The sequence below is a fragment of the Stenella coeruleoalba genome (genome assembly GCF_951394435.1).
Source record: "Stenella coeruleoalba genome assembly, chromosome: 13".
Classification (NCBI taxonomy): Eukaryota; Metazoa; Chordata; class Mammalia; order Artiodactyla; family Delphinidae; genus Stenella; species Stenella coeruleoalba.
In genome coordinates, this window is record NC_137159.1 from 12858693 (window position 1) to 12871129 (window position 12437).

Here is a 12437-nt window from a genome sequence, read left to right on the forward strand (position 1 = left end):
GTTCAGGACACTTTTCAATATACAACAGCAGTGATTCTCAAAGTGTGGACTGGGACTCCGGGACTACCTGAGACCCTCCCAGGGGGCCTGTGAGGTCCACACTACTTCAGAATCCTTTGCTTCTGCCTCGCTCACTTGTTCCCGAGTGTACAATGGGTTTTCTATTGTACATTTGGAAGATCTGCAGAGAGCAGTGAGCTAACATTTTCCAAGTGACCAATGCGTGATGTTACAAATCACGTTTGGGTGAAACATCCACTCAGGATGCAAATCAGATCGATGCATTTAAAAGTAGGAGGGAATAAAAACCTCGTTGATAGGGTTTCAGACTCCACACTGCAAATCACCTTTAAGAAGGTGCCATTTGTTGAATTGTGAGGTCGTGTCAAAGAAGAATGCCCACGGGCTTCCCTGGTGGCGCAGTGGTTGAGAGTCCGCCTGCCGTTCCAGGGGGCACGGGTTCGTGCCCCGGTCCGGGAAGATCCCACATGCCGCGGAGCGGCTGGGCCCGTGAGCCATGGCCGCTGAGCCTGCACGTCCGGAGCCTGTGCTCCGCAACGGGAGAGGCCGCAACAGTGAGAGGCCCGCGTACCGCAAAAAAAAAAAAAAAAAAAAAAGAAGAATGCCCACAATTATCTGAAAAGGAGTTAATAAATACTACCCCCCCCCTCCCCGTTTTCAACTACATGTCTGGGTGAGGCCAGAGTTTGTTCGATACACTTCAGCCAAAACAACATGTGGCAACACTGAGCGTCAAAGCAGGTGTGAGGAGACAGCCGTCTCCTGTTAAATCAAACACTAAAGAGATGTGCAAATGTGGATACTAATGACCTTTGGCTCACTCGGTTTTCAAAATATATTTTCCATAAAAATATATTACCTATATTAACATGAATGAGTTTACTATTACTTTGAAATGAATTAATAAATATATCTTTTTAAAATGTGCCAGTTTTGACTTATAAGACGACAAATATTGATACCTGTAACCCACATAAACAAGGCTCTTGGGCTGCTCAGTAATTGTTTAGAGTGTAAAGAGACCCTGAGAGCAAACTTTTGAGAACTGTGGGAACAGAGATTGTCTCTGAAATTTATTATTTATCCGTTTGATTGAGTTTGGCTTAGAAATAGTGAGCCCACTCCTTGACTCCCCCTTCCCCGCCCCCTCACCCCTCTCTTGCTCTCATACTCCACCCCCTTCATTCACAGCAGCCCTATCCTTGAACCCCTTCCCTCCTTCTGGAAGTTTCCTTCCTCTCCCTTCTACCCAATTTCCCTTTCACAGCACCTCACTCCTTCACTTTCCCCAGATTCCAGGTCCAAACTACTTACATTCCTCAAGCTTGCCTCCCTTTCTCATCCGCTCTTATCTCCTTCACCTCAAACTCCCTCTCGAATCTCTCATCATTCTTTCGCAGACAAGCTCCCTGTTCCTTCTGGACATTATTGAGGCCATACACGCTCCTCGTATTTCCTCACCAGCTTCTTCTCAAAAGGCTTTATCTGTGGCTGTGACAACTGTCCGCACCTGTGCTGAGAATAGAACTCATCAGTTTCTTTTTGGAGTCACGTGACATTCTTCCTGCTCTTCCCAGCCTGGCCTCTGGCAAAGGAGGAGGCATGTCTTGGGTACAATGAAACGAACCCACCCGGGCTTGGAGGGAGATCCCAGCTTTGTCACATATTAACAGGATGCCTAAGAGCAACCAAATCACTCCATCTCCCTGAACTTCAGGTCCTACCTTTATAAAGTGAGGATACTACTACTCACCCTGCGGAGTTCTTTATGAAAATGAAATCAGAATAGACATACATGGCAGAGAGTAAGTCCCCATGAAGATCCACTATCATTATCAGAGTGAAACGTGACAGTAATCAAGAAACGTGACTTTTACAAACTAGTTAATTATTTGTCTTGATAATTATAAACTAAGGTAAACTATAACCTAGATCATTAGTTCTCAGACTTCCACATACAGCAGTATCACTTGGGCAGCTTGGTGGGTATAGGGAGACGCCCCCAGAAGTCCCGATTCAGTAGTTTATGGATGGGGCCCACACACGTATATATATATATATATTTTTTATAAATTTATTTATTTTATTTATTTATTTTTGGCTGCATTAGGTCTTCGTTGCTGTGCACGGGCTTTCTTTAGTTGTGGCGAGCGAGGGCTACTCTTCATTGCGGTGCGTGGGCTTCTCATTGTGGTGGCTTCTCCTGTTGTGGAGCACGGGCTCTAGGCACGTGGGCTTCAGTAGTTGTGGCACGCGGGCTCAGTAGTTGTGGCTCGCGGGCTCTAGAGCACAGGCTCAGTAGTTGTGGCGCACGGGCTTCGTTGCTCTGCAGTGTGTGGGATCTTCCTGGACCAGAGGTCGAACCTATGTCCCATGCATTAGCAGATGGATTCTTAACCACTGTGCCACCAGGGAAGTCCCAGGTATATATTTTTAAACGAATTCTAATGCACGCCAAGCACTGGAGCAGGTATTTCCTGAATTGCTCTGAATCTCATATTTTCTCACTATTTTACGGCACTTTCCAGTTCTTAAAAATCTGCCCAATTTGTGTTTGATAATTTTTAAAAATACTGAATATGTTTTCATATGCATCATATTTACTGATAAAGGGACTGGCTCAGTATTTCACCACATTCTCATAACCACCACCACTCCCCACCCCCACCAATTCCACGTTAACAGGTGTGCAGGGAAGCCAAGGCACCTTGGGTATTATTTAATGTCGCTGAACCTTTATTTCTTAGCTTTAAAGCGATGACAGCCGTATCTCTTGAGGATATTATGAGAATTACGTGGACTAGTGGGGACCTCGTGTGATGTGCTATCCAAATGATACTTTTAATTATTTCCTTTTGTGCAAAGCCCATTTGCCCATCGATGAAAAGGAGGAATTGGAGTCACCAGTCTCCAAGGCGTTCACTGTTTTTGGACCACCCTGAGCTTCCCATGACTCTGAGCACAGTGATGGCTCCGGGTGGGCTGGGGGAGAACCAGGGACTGACTTCCTGCTGCATCCTTCCTCTCCCATCCAACTCCAACCAAACTGAGCCTCTGACCAAGCACTGTCTGTACTCAGCTGTCTCAAATGTGCTCAATGCTTTGGAAGCCCTGTCGTCTTGTTTTTCTTTTCTCCCTACTTCATTCTTTGGACTTGTTTGATGTACTTCGACCTGGAGGAGTCCTTATGTAATCTGAATGCTCCTTCGCCACACTGCCTGTGGGTGCAACGAGGTCACAGTGATCCGTGTGCCTGGTTCCTGGTACTGGCGAGATCATTTCTGGGAACTTGAGGCCATCATCCCCCCTCCGCCACCTCCTCACCTTCCCATGGCTCCTCCCATCCATCTCAGGCAGTGCCTGGGGTGTCATGATGCTCTCATGAATCTCTTGGCTCTCGTCATCTGCTGACGCTGCTCACTTCTTGGCGGCGCTCCCATTGTCACTCTGCTCAGGTGGCTTGTTGAAGTGTGGTCACCACCCGTTGTTCTGGATGACTATTTGCTGAGCATCTGCAAAACAGGAAAGGAAAAGGCCCCTCTCTTCTGTGATTCCCTTACAGCATGTTGGAGCAGAGTTGCTTGAACCCTAAGACTTTGCTGCTCACTTAACTGTGCATATACACAGCCCTTTCTCTGTGGAAGAACATCCCAGCCACCAGCAAGGCTGGGCAGACTGAGTGCACAGAGTGGAGGTCTCGCCCTGTGCAGAGTCCTTTCCATCAGCTGCTCAGGTCCCATGTCCAGATTGATTCAATGGTGCCTGGAGTTCCTCACCACAATCTGGCTTCCATGAAGACCCCATTAATGTTACCTGTGTACGTCCAAATCCCAAACTGTTTTCTCAGGAAGAGTCTTAGCCCTGCATACGTCAGTCAACACAGATAGACTCTGAGCGGTATGGAAGGGGAGAGTGCAGGGAACCCAAAACCTCATCCTGGATGTACAGTTATACCTGAAAAGCATGTTAAAGTGGGCAAAAATCCTCTCTCCCATTCTTCGTGTGAGGAGCATTTTTAGGTAGGTTTAGGGTTGGAGTTTGTGGGTGGGTGGTGGGAAAATGAGCTGGCCTTGCCTCTGGGGAGAATTTTTCCTTTCTTTTTGTTTATTTATTTGGAAGATAGCATCATAGGATGAACATTGAAGGGAACAGGAACTCTGGAGTGTTTTCTAGACAGAGGTGAAGGAAAAAGCTGGGAAGTCCAGTAGCAGGAGAAGGTGAACGAACCAGACCACCTGTTCCCACAAGCAGGCTGTGGAGATCACCAGTGATTCCCCATCACGGCCCCTTCCACAGCTGTCATGTGGATGCTACTCCGTGAAGGACAGTGGTCCAGAATCAGGAGAAAGGGACAGAGAGTGGATGGTGTGAAGGTAGGGGAGCAGGGATATGTTTTCAGATTGGTTTTGAGGATGAAAGAAACTTGAAGAATTAAGAAAAGCCTCGAAATTACTGTGTCCACCTTGGGAAGATAGGACAGAGAAGACCCCTCTCCCCAAGGAGAAGCCAGTGTGGGGATCATCCATCCGGCACCCAACACTCACTCTGGAACACACCTGGATCAGGGAACTGGCAATGGAGGTGCCTGATGGTGTCGTGAAGGAAAGCTTCTGGGGCTCCCAGCACAGAGGGTGCGCCTGGATCAGGAGTGGTGTGAGAGAACGGAGAACTCGGAGTCTGGAGTCCTTGCTGAGAAAGAACAGACAGGACCCAAAGAGGGAGTAAACGCCAAGAAAAGAGAAAAATGAAGAGCGATGACTGTGCCGTCCTAAGACTAATTGAGCTGCCAGCAGTAATAGGGAAAGTGGAAAGGGGCTCTGGTTTGGAAGGAAAGATAACCAGCTCTGCTTTAGACAAGTTTTGTTGCAGGGGTTGGAAGGTCAAACAAATAGAGATCTTCCATGGACAATAAGAAATATGAGATGGGAGAGGGCCAAGGGGTCAGGGTTTGAGATGGACGTTGAACGGCCATAGGATAATGGGAACAGGGCAGAGCTGCTTAGATAATTCATTTCTCTGCTTAAGAAATATTCCCTGGGTGCCTACTGTGTGCTAAGCATGGATCTGAGACCTGGGGATGTTGCAGTGAATCCGGCAGGGCAGGCATCTTGAATGATTTGTGTAGATGAAGAGAGTAAGAGATGTCGGCTCCAGGGGAAAGAGCGAGCATCAGACTGAGAGGTCAGCCTGTGACGCAGGAGGCCAGGAGAGGAATGAACAGCATGATGGATCAGGTAAGGCCAGAGCTGACCCACATGTAACATGAAATCCAAATAAAGTGGCCTAAATAAAGCAGGGGTGTATCAGTCCCTCCCAAAGCAAGGAATGTGGATGTGACAGTGAAGCACTGTCACCAAAGGACTCCACCAAGTTACTAAAGACCCAGGCAACCCACCCCTCCAAAGCCATATTGGTAACTGCCCACATCATGTGATCTGAAGGTCAACTGTGGTCCCTCTGTCTCCAACTTCAAAACTCTATATTTCTTCCTTCTCTGGTTTAAGGCTGTGTTTTTCAAAGTATATTCCGTGGAGCCCTAAGGAAATTTGGAGGTGCCTCAGGGGCAGCAGAGGGGGCTGGTCCTCACACACACTTGGCCACATAAACAATGATATATGATTAGACATATTTGACACATGCCCTGAAAAAGGAGTGTTTCCTGGAGATCAGATTGCCTGAGCAGCTCTTTTCTAGAGTAAGCAGGGGCTCATTTGCTGAGACCACTACTGCCAGAGGTGTGCTCTACCCAGGCCCCTACTGGTGTGTGTGTGTGTGTGTGTGTGTGTGTACACATGTGTACATGCATGCTACTCATGCCCAACTGACTTGTGTGCACTCACCTGTCCATCTCTCAGTGCCATGTGCCTTTTCTCCCCTCCGTGACCTGAGCCCTTACCCATTTGAAACCTGGGTCTTCTTTTAGATTCTTGGCCTAAAACACAGTATCACACTGTAAATCCATTTAGGACTTGCAGTTAAGGGGCATTTGAGGTGGGGCAGGAGGAGCAGAAAGGGAAAAGGAGGAACGTAGCCCAGAGAAGAGACACAGGGTGCCAAGACATGCTTGCTTCCAGAGAGGAAGTCTTTGGAGAGAGTTGGAAAAGACCTCAACGTTTGTTGAAAGAGCAAATTCTGGGCCTGACTCTGTTCCAGGGGCTTTCCCATAATTGTCTCATCTTTGTACCAGCTCTGCAAGGTAGGTGATTTTAGGCTCATTCTATAGGCAAGGCAACATGCCTCTGTTTATAGATTTAGTTACTGTGACAGCCAAAAGAGAACACATGTAAGAGAACGTTACAAACCAGAAGTGCTGTCCATGTGTGTGGGTTGTTGGCACTGGCTAACCTTCTAGTTGACCAACTTAAGGAAACTCACTCACCTTCTTTCTGCCTCTAGTCTGATGATTAGGAGAACGAACCATGGAAGGGAGAAGGCCCAGGGTGATGTCTCTAGCCCCAGGGAATAATAAGATGCAAGGGCTCCTCTACGAGCCTCCAGACCAGCAGTGTAGAAAGATAGGCAGACTCGGGTTTGAATCGCAGGTGCAGTGTATACCTCTGGCTGCCTGCTTAATCTCTCCAAGCCTTAGTTTTACATCTGTATAATGCGATCTATAATAGGACCCACCTCGTGGGGTTGTTGTGAGGAGTAAGTCAGTGAACGCATGTAAAGAACTTTGCGGTGTCTATCATATCAAGAAGTCTCAGTGGCTGTTAGCTTTGGTTATTATCGTTTACAAGTGGGGAAACTGAGGCACACTTTTTCCAAATCCCAACCTGGGAGAGGGATGCTTCAGCAGACTTTGGACTGAGATCCTTGGAGTACAGACTGATCCACACCCCCTTCCTCCCCTGCTTATGGCCCAGCTCACTGGAGCCCCTTCTGTTGTTTACACATGTTGTGTGGGAAGTGTCATTGTGGGAGGGCATGTGAGTGAGTCTTTATGGCCTGAGGAGGGTTTGGAGTAGTGTTTCCCATCCCCAGGTCTCATTTCCTAGTCCAGAAACATTTATTCTACTCCTCACTTTTCTCAGTGCCCCCCTGTAGTCCTCCCTGCCCTCTCCCTTTGTGAAGGGTCTGTTTCTACTCTTAGCTTTGAGACTAACAGCTGGGAAATTTTTTCCATCCCAAATTTCTAATTTTAGTCATTTATAACCATCTCAAAAGTTATCCAGAGGGATGAAATGTCCCTTATTTCATCACAGCCCCCAGATAGGATCTTTAAAGTCTTTCTACCTTTAACTTTGAAAAAAATCCATGGAACTATTTTTGAGGCAGGGAAGCATGAATGAGGGCCTATGACAGAGAGAGAGAGAGAGAGGTGGAGGGATACGTAAGTTTTTATTTATTTTTTTGCCGCTCTGCTTGGCATGTGGGATCTTAATTCCCTGACCAGGGATCGAACCCATGCCTCCTGCAGTGGAAGCGCAGAGTCTTAACCACTGGACCACCAGGGAATTTCCAAGTAAGTAAGTTTCTTTCTTGGCTGATGTATCCAGAACAACCAGACACTATGGATTAGAGTCAAAGTCCTCTGGGGGTGGTGACTGGCCCCAATGTGGGGAACCCCCAGGAGCCGTGAGGCTGAGACACTGACCCAAACCTGAGACTGGTCAGGACATAACAAAAGAGGCATGGAGTAGGTGGGGTGTGTCTCTCAGGGGCACAGATCTTCCAGCAGCTTGGTCATGGTACTTTCCCCAGAACTGAAATGTGCATGTCTCAAGTACCTCCTAGTGAAGAATTTGAGTGGAACTCTCCTGCCTTGGTGACTTCAAAAGACCCCAGGAAAATGTAACCCATTTACTCATATTAGCCATTAACATTTCAACCCAGAAGAGTTTACAGAACCCAGGATATTGGAGTCTGAGACGAGCAGGAAGCAGCGGAGCTGAGGAAAGAGACGGGGCCCAGTCCAGGACCAGGTTTGGAGGCACTGGTGACCGAACGACTTGGAGGAGAGGAATGCTGAACTATTGGATGGACAGATTTTGTATGGTCTTCACGTCCTCCTTGGGCCAGTCCATTTTTTTTTAAGACCAAAGGCCTGGAAACGGAGGTGGGTTGGATTGTGAAAGAGATGAGAAGGGAGAGAAATCAGGATATTCTACAAAGGTCAGTATGTTAAAAGGCAAAATCTAGAAGACATAATCCGAAGGAACTCATATTTGATAGTGAAAAGTCAAGGGTTCCAGAAATAGCACAAAGACAAAGAAATACTGGCTGTGCCCAGGCCATAGGAACAGACACTCATACACACAAAACTGGTGCCAAGCCGAGTTCTTGACTGGACTAACCAGCGACAAGGGGTCTGCCTTCTTCGAGATCCTTTGAAATCTCTTTCTGTTGATGCTGAGGGGCCTTCCAGGAAGGAAGAACAGTTCAGACACCCTTGAGGCAGACTTTGAGCTCTGCCTCCCACTCTCACCAACTCATCCTCAGTATACTTGACTCTCAGGGCTGAAGCCAAGTCTTCCAGTTGGAACCTCTCGCCTTTAGGGGGTGGATGCCCCCCATGCAGAGCCTGAACTCAGAGAACAACACGGCTGTGGGTGTCATGACTTGCATCTGCCAGTGTTATTTTATCTTCTCCTCTCCTGGCCTGCACGATCACCCTCTGTGTTTAAACAAACAAAAAAAGTTAGAAGGACGATGACAACTACAACAACTAAAGAGAGTATTCTCAGTGTCTTGACTCTCACCTGTCTGTGGGTTCAGGTGATGACACCTTAATAATAATTTTGGAGCTTGCTAACTTGGACTCCCACTTCTCCGTGCAATCTTTTCCTTCTCTCAAACATTTCTGTACTACCCAAGGGGTAGTGTCTATAGGCATTTTAGTTTGGGCTGCTATGGTGCTGGCTTTTGTTATTTTGGTCTGTCATCTCCGCTGGTCAGCAAGAGCCTTTGCTCTTCCCAGAAATGCCAACACTGGGGGCTCTGTCATCCGAAGCCACTGCTCAACCACTAATGCTCTTAGGAAGTGAGAACATTGTACCCTCTGTGCTCAGTTGGGGGAAATCTCCAAGCAGGCCTGCCTATACCCTCAAAGAATCAAAATTTACTGGAACACCTCTTTCAATCTATAGACACACAGAGCTATTTTTTCCCTTGTGTCCTCAAGGTAGCTGATTTGGGACAAGTTCCTGAAGTAACTCATGCTGCGCATGATACCATGACCCTCTAACCCTTGGTGCTGCCATTGAGTCCGGCTTGCTTTGAAAGAATTTCTTCCTAATCGTGAATTATCTTACGAGGTCCCTGTCATTGCTTCCTACAAATGGGCTTCCAGGGGGAACCACCCAAGAGCTCATCAGACATGTTTGTTTATATACAGACTCCTACAGACTCAGTTCAAGATTTTTCTGGGAACCATCTCAGCTCTGCTCTAAGCAAGGACCCAGACGGATTCTTGGGAGAGATATATTTCTCAAGTCCATCTACCAGATTGTACCAGAGTCTCTGCTCTGTCTTAACTGGGAGACCCTGTTATTCCAGTTAACAGCATTGACTAGGCAGATAACCCAGGGTCAGAGCTTTCCTGAGGACCAACTCTGCTGAGAACTGGTACCAAGGAGAGTTACTCTGACTTATCCTGATACCACTGTGAGGCCCAGGACCACCTTCTCTACCCATGGGCTTAATGAATCACAATGCCAGGCAATACACTCTCCCAAGTCCCTGTACCAAGTTATCCCGTCACTCAAGATCTCCAGCCTTCATGGAAATACTCTCTTCTCTCTTATACAGAAGAGGACCTCAGGGTCCCAGAAGCGAGAGAGATTTTTGCTTCAATCAGCATGACCTAGAATGCAAGGAAGCTGTAACCATGTTCCAGAGTGGATGTTCCTAAGATAAGGCAAAGATCCCTGTCTAAGACCCATGAAGTCTCACAAAGTGCCTTCTTCTTGGTCACTTACTACTTGCAGGCCATGCATATGTCCCTCATCAGTTTCTTGTCATAATACCCTCACTGCCCATGATTTTTCCTCTCTTTTCCTTCCTTCCTGTATCCCTTCCTCCATCCCTCCCTTTCCTCTCCCCTTTCCTACTAATTAAATACTTACTATATACCATACACTCTGCTGGATACTAGAAGGATGAGAGATGGGTAAGACATTGTCCTAGCCCTTGAAGGGCAAGCACATCATACGGTGGGGAAGGCAGATGTGTACACAATTAACTATAATAAAATATGTTGAGTGATATAATGGAGTCCTGCCCAAAGTGTCATGGGAGCATAGAGGAGGGAGTGAAGGAGCCGCCTTAGAGGTCAGCAGGAAAAGCTTCACGGAGAGGGTGATTTCTGAGTTGCCTTTTGAGGAGTGAATAGGAATTTTCCAGATGAACAAAGACAGGAAGGGCATATATCAGGCAGGGGGAACAGCGAGAGTCTGTCATGGCCAGAGCAAAGCGTGTGGATTGGGTTTGAGGGTTTGAGAAACATTTTGAAAAGATAGCTGATGATCGAGGTGTGATGGGCTCTGAGTATCATGCTGAAGAAATGGTATTTTATCCAGTATGTGATAGAAAGCCAGGCACAGGATCGTTCTTTCCAGGACATTTTTTGGTCTGACAAGGCTGACAGAGCCAGACTCAAGGTGGGCAATGAAATTGTGTATATACTAGTGGTTAATCAATTAACTGATCGAATATTTATTAATGGTCAGTGTGCACCAGGGTCTGTGTTAGATACTGTGGAAGTGCAAAAGAAGCATCATGATTAGATCATGAGGTCATGAGGGGTTCACACTTAGAAAAATTTGAGGGTAAGAAGAAGGAGTACAGTATGAGATCATGTGGTTGAATGGCTGTGAGTCAAGGGCGGGAGAGAGCAGAGAAGACTGAGTGGGTTTGAAGGATCAACAAGAGGCCATTCTTCACTCCAGAAGCCACATGGGCGAAGAGATGCATTGAGCATGGTGTGGACAGTGCAGAATCTGGCCTGTCTGGACACAGACTTGGAAAGAAGATGGATACAGACATGAGGTCAGGTGAAGGAGGGCCTTGAAGTCAGGTAGAATAGTCTAGAACCTCTGGGTGAGGAGGAACTTTTAAAAGCCTTCTAGAAAAACTCTTCCTACCTTGCTAATCTCACACGTGGGTCTCTTTTATGATAATCCTACCTGTGATCATCAATCTTTGTTGAAATATATAGAGAGACAGGAGCAGACAATTTCATCCTTAGATGTCTCTGACTGTTGGAAAGGTCTTCTAAAATCTAGCTCATGATTTCTTTTCTTTCTTTCCCTATCTTTCTTTCTTTCTTTCTTTCTTTCTTTCTTTCTTTCTTTCTTTCTTTCTTTCTTTCTTTCTTTCTTTCTTTCTCTCTCTCTCCCTCACTCCCTCCCTCCCTCCCTCCCTTCCTCCCTCCCTCTCTTCCTTCCTTCCTTCCTTCCTTCCTTCCTTCCTTCCTTCCTTCCTTCCTTTCTCTCCACCACATGGCATGCAGGATCCTAGGTCTCTAGCCAGGGCTCGATCAGTGCCCCCTGAATTGGAAGCATGGAGTCTTAACCACTGGGCCACCAGGGAAGTCCTAGCTCATGATCTCTTGTGTCCTCTGGTTCCAGACATGTCTCTCTGTGTCAATCAGCTTCTGATCCTCCTTGAGGATTTTCAAATTAAGCTCAAATGTTTAGCCTCCCTTCTTCCAGTTTGGAGACTCTCAGTTTCTTCAATCACTCTTCCACAGGGAGGCTGGAGCCTGGGGTTTCCTCCCAGTTTGGGCTGGTACATGATGCTGTTGCCCCAGGACTGATTCTTCCTTCAGGTAGGGTCTGCTCAGTGCTGTGCAGTCTGGACACAATTGAGTAGGTGGTGACCAGCCTCTGTCAAATGACTTAGTGGAAATGTTGTTTTGTGAAGATGAGTCTGGCCTCAGAGTTCAGGGTTGGGGGCAGGTGAAACCTGGGGGACCTTGGCAGGAGTCCAGGCATAAGAGCTAGATCAGGGTGATGCTGGGTCAGGGGATGAATAGGAAAGAGTGAAGCCAGGGGACATTTCAAAACTGATAAATGGGAGAAGAGACAATGATGACTCTAAGTTTCCTGATCTGAGAGCTTGGGAAAATGGCAAATGCATGGGCAGAAATGGGGTGGAGGAAGGGCGACTGACTGTAGGGACGAAACTGAATGTGCCCCAAGAGCTGGGCACTTATACTGAGGTGCTTAGAAGTGGTTGCCAATGTGTCCTGGGATCCCAAGAGTGCGGTCAGACTAGAGATAGCAGTTTGGAGTCATGAAAGGCAGGAACCTGTATAAGGAGTGAAAACACACAGAGAAGGAGTGAGCCCCCAAGAAAGCGCCCATAGAAAGTCTACGGTGGGTAGATGGGAGGGAAAAAAAGACACACACGAGGGATACAGGCAATGAACTGTCAGAAGTAGAGCAGTGTCAACGATGCCAGAGGAGTAGGGG